The 5,153-nt window shown below is 38.3% G+C and overlaps 1 long non-coding RNA gene across 2 annotated transcripts; it reads left to right on the forward strand.

The window, feature by feature from the left end:
• Positions 1-592: 592 nt before the first annotated feature.
• Positions 593-4,890, forward strand: LOC131201759 (uncharacterized). 2 transcript variants are annotated; one of them, XR_009155994.1, is made up of 3 exons: positions 593-652; positions 1,644-1,829; positions 4,585-4,890. It is a non-coding gene; the product is annotated as an uncharacterized LOC131201759 (long non-coding RNA). The 2 variants fall into 2 exon arrangements; XR_009155992.1 differs by having other exon boundaries at positions 599-652; positions 1,553-1,829.
• The last annotated feature ends 263 nt before the right edge of the window (positions 4,891-5,153 follow it).

A 5,153-nucleotide genomic window follows, 5' to 3' on the forward strand; every position in this document is an offset into this window, starting at 1 on the left:
GGTGGTCAGATGGCTGGATGGGTGTGGCCAATAACAATAAATAATAAAAATAATAAATAAAGTATAAAAAACAATAAGAGGTACCAAAAACCAACCTTCACACTTTACACACACACAACACAACACAACTGACTCACACACAGTGTAAAAGCAGCTGCACTTCACACTTCACACAGCCACAAAAAGCTCAAAAAGCTCAAAAACCAACTTTCACACTTTACACACACACAACACAACACAACACAACTGACTCACACACAGTGTAAAAGCAGCTGCACTTCACACTTCACACAGCCACAAAAAGCTCAAAAACCAACTTTCACACTTTACACGCACACAACACCACACAACTGACACACACACACACATACACACAATACCACATACATTTCTGAGATTTTGTGTGTTTGTGTAGTTAGAGTGAAACACTACAGAAACACACCAAATCTCAGAAAGCTGCACAAATATTTTATTTTATTATTAAGGTTTGTGGACTTCAATTCCCAGGGTTCCTCAGCCAGCAAAGCCAGCCAGCATTAATCACTCAGTGGTGAAATAGATTAGCTAAATTTAGATTAGTTCTGTCTGGTGCTGAAAGGGAAACTGGGGCTTTCTGGCTAGGAAAAAAGCCATGAGGTCGATCAGTAATCAGGTAAGTGTCTTAGACTCTCTTAAAAGGAGGTTTTCTACATGTTTTTTAAGGTTCTGCTGATGAGGAACTCAGGTGAGATCCCCAGAGTAGCCTTTAATTTATTTATTTATTTACGTTTAAAGGCTCTGCCGATCTCAGTTGAGGGGCGGGATCCTCAAAGACTTTTTTATACTTTTAAAGGCATGTTTCGGCTGAAGCAAAATCTTCTTTTATTTATTTATTTATTTACTTATTTAATTAGATTTTTATACCGCCCTTCTCCCTAGGGACTCAGGGCGGTTTACAGCCAGGTAAAAACAAGCAGCAATATAAATACAAGATAAATACAAGATAAAATATTGTTTACTTTTAAAAGTAAAAAAAAAACCCTGTGCTGATAGTGGGGCTCAGCAGAGGCGGGGGGGGGCAGGGATTTTTGCTACTGGTCCTTCGAACCAGTAGCCGCCATCGCTACCGGATTGCGCGAGCCAGTCCGATCCGGGAGTATTTCACCCCTGATTCCAGGCATGTTATTTAAAATGAAGCCCTTACTGAGGACTGCCTAGAAATGTATTAAATAAAAATAAACTTCCAAAGTGTGTATGTTGTGATAACAGATTTCTTCACTTTTTGAATTACATCACCGAAAAGCCCTCAGAACTTAAATGTAAAACAGCTTATGAATGATACGAACCCAGCAGTGCCCTTGAGAGAAACCTCTTCAGAGAGCAACTTCAGATAAGGATGGGAGGACAGGTTGCTGCTGAGCCTTTAGGAAAGGAGGTAATTGATACCTTTGGGGCCCTGCCAAGTTGCAAGCAGAGGATTTATTGAAGAAACTTGATGATCCTAAGCAAACATGAACTGCTGTACATGAAACAGCTGCTTTATTAATTGATTTGTTTGCTCTGACTCCTATAGATGGCTGCTATAACGGATATGTGTTGAGATCTTTTCCAGTTACTTTAGCTGTTAGAAGTTTTGCATCTGCCATCATGTCTGGCTTCTTTAGATTCAAATGCACCACCCAGAGAAATGATCCTAGTCTCATAGAGAATATGAAAAATGCCTTGTTCCATCCTTCATGAGGCGCAGAAGAGAACACCTCAGGACTATCAACAAGCGTGCAGGAACAGTGAGCTGCAACTCATGTGGAGTCTATTGAGAAAAATCTCCAGTGGCAGGTCTCCTGCTTGAGGTAAGTGACCTTCACCCAGGGCTGATGTTCTGGCATATTGCAGGACAGGAAGCCAGAAGAATTAAACCTGATCATAGAAGTCATCAACTTTCCTTTCATCTGCAACAGTGGTTGGAACATAAACGTGAATGATTATCAAATTAAAAAGTTAGCCATAAAATCTGATCAATTTTATTCAATCGCTGATTACACTCTAGCCAAATACTGTTCTTGCTATACCCTTCCTAACTCTAAATGCAACACCATTTCTTCTTTGTTTTTCATGTCCTGAGAAATAAACAGTGTATCTTCTGACTGAAAGTCCATCCCAATTCACCGATTCCTTAAGATATCAGTCCTTAGTTGTTTCGTTTCATCTTGTAATAGAACTTCCCTATCTTCATGCTTCTTACATTCCACATTCTGATTGTAATTCTGTCTTTGCAATTTCAGAATTACTTTTTCTGTATGACAGTTAGATGTCCCGAAGGCTTAGCTAGCTACAGGAGAAACCCCATTAGAATTCCAAAAGTTCCTCCAATCTTCCTCAGTAGCCTATTGAGTGTCATCTGACCTGAGGGACCCATCATCTGACACTATATCATCAATCACTATATATTTTTTATCCATGTGGTTTTCTTAATAAAAACACAAAAATGGTTTACCATTTCCTTCTCTTGTGCATTATGAATTGATGTCATGGTCAGTAATCATCTGCTTCTAGCATCTTCTTATATTACTACTGTCCAATATAGGTGTTGCTTGCTTTAGTTGGGTAGCTGGGATGACCCTCGTATGTTCTTCATGCATACTCCCAACATTTTTTGCTTATCCCTCCCAGGAACAAACACACACACACACACATACACACACACACCCCCCCCATGATGAGGCTATCGCAGAGCATACGTAATTCCCTACCAATCCAAATTTATCATAAATAATCACCCTGAAAGTGATCATCAGCTTATTTCTAAGTGCCGTGATGAGTTGCATTTACTGCGTGTCAAACTGTTACTGTAACCATTGATCTCTGCCCCATTGGTGCTAAATGGCGACCTTAGCAAATTGCAATGATCACTAAATTAATTACCCTGGAAAAAGCTAAGCTACTCTATTCAGTAATGGGGAGGGTCGTGCATCAGATGCCATCACAACAGTAAATTACAATAATTTATTTGTTAACTTCTGCACAATCCCCATAGTAAGGAGTCACCTGAGTCTTCATCAAACATTGGCAATCTCTGTACATCCTTCCATCAGCTGGGATCTGGCACTTCCCTTGTTTTATCTGTGCAACATATTCTCTTGGGAAGGATTCCTTTATTAGATCTTTGGGATCTTCTTAATCTAATTCTGGGTCTTAGTCTTCCTGTGCGTCAGCAGCCCCTTCTGAATTTGACGCTATATCAGGTTCTTCAGGCTCATTTTCAATAAACTTTTCTGACTGTGAAATATTGTTTGTGCTTGGTTCCCTTTGGGCGCTTTCTGAATTGATTCAAGTGGTACAGGCAGAAGTAGATTGTAGTAGATTAGTAGATTTCTAATATCTCAAAATATTGCAGCTCATCTGAGATTAACCTTCATTAAAATGAGAATATGTTTACAGGTCATTCTTGCTTAACAACAGCCCTATTTAGCAACTGTTCAAACTTACAGTAGCATCGAAAAAGTAATTTGGGGACTAGTCGTCACACTTAACAGCCAAAGTCCCTGCAGTAGGGAAATTAAGATTTAGGCAGTGGTGGGATTCAAGTAATTTAACAACCGGTTCTCTACCCTAATGATTTCTTCCAACAACCAGTTTGCCAGACGGCTCAGAAAATTAACAACTGGTTCTCCCGAAGTGGTGCGAACTGGCTGAATCCCACCACTGGATTTAGGCACTTTGCAACCAGCATGCATCCACAACCATTGCAACATTCCACAGCCATGCACACTTCACAGTCAACTTCCAACAAGCAGCATCAATGGAGAAGCTGGCAGTAAAATCACAAGTCATGGTCACATGATGTGTCGCTTGACAGCCGCAAGCAATGAAGTTGCACGTCTCAGTTGTGGCTATTAGGAACTGCTCGTATTTCTCCAGTTTTTAACTTCTCCAAATCTCTTTTGAACCTTTTTGCTCCTACTTGATAGTCTACCCTTATTCCTGATGGGGTTCTGTAATTTAATTTCTCCCTTTCATGTCCATAAGTCTTGCAATCAAATATAGGTAAGTGTTACAGATTGGATCTGCACCTAGTTCATAATTCACATGCCCTTTGTTGGTAAATGATAATGTAAATTAGTGGCGCTGCTGAGGTGCTTCTCCTACAAAATAATCTAGTAATCTAGCATCAACCAGAAGACACTTTATCATGTCAGCAAGTGATTTTTTTTATTTCTGTGACTCCTCTTTCTCAGAACTATAACTTAAGTTTTTAATATGTGTTATAACCTTTATACTGTTCAGATATTCTTCAAATTCCCACTTGCAATATTCTATTCTGTTATCCGACTTTAATCTCTGTATTTTGCTATTGAACTTGTCTTCTACATAGTACTATGCAGTGTGAATTTCTCAAATATTTCACTTTTATTGGTTAAGATATAGGTAGACCATCTATAAATGTTTCAATTCCCCCCCCTTCTTTATTTTGATTGGACAACCACAAACATCTGAGCAATAAATTCCAATTGCTGTCTGGCTTGTATGAATTTGAATGTGGGAAAACCATTGCTTTTTTCTTTATTTTTTCAACAGTGGTATTTTTATTCCCTTTGTTTCTTGCAGGGAAAAACATTTGGTCTACTTGTTAGCTTCTCACCCCTTTTATCTTCAAGTGACAGACTCATCTCTGTGAATCCTAATATTTCTTAAACTGTAGTCTGAGGACTCCTGGGGGTTCCCCAAGACCTTCTTACAATCCATGAAATCAAAATGATTTGCCAAATATTGAAGATATTTGCGAAAATTTAAAACAATGTCACTCTTCTCTTGTCATTTTATTTGTTAAAAATAGGATTTGCCATGAAAAATTGTATGTGAACATTAGATGCATTTAATATTATTATTTTTATATGATTCAATAAATGAATATCCTACAATTGCATCCATTTTAATTTTTAATATGGTAAATATCAATGAATGTAGCCTACATAAACAAAAGCCCTTTGGGGGAGTCCTTCATAATTTTTAAAAGTGGGAAGGTATCCTGAGAAGAAAAATATTAAGAAACACTGTTCCATACTATTTGCAAGATGATTATTATACATGCGTCCTGCTATGCTGTTTGCTTTAGGTTGCATAATTTCTATCAAATTAGCTTAATTATCTTTCCCCATTAGCATTACTTCATAGTC

This window comes from Ahaetulla prasina, chromosome 1, assembly GCF_028640845.1.
Source record: "Ahaetulla prasina isolate Xishuangbanna chromosome 1, ASM2864084v1, whole genome shotgun sequence".
In the NCBI taxonomy this organism is placed as follows: domain Eukaryota; kingdom Metazoa; phylum Chordata; class Lepidosauria; order Squamata; family Colubridae; genus Ahaetulla; species Ahaetulla prasina.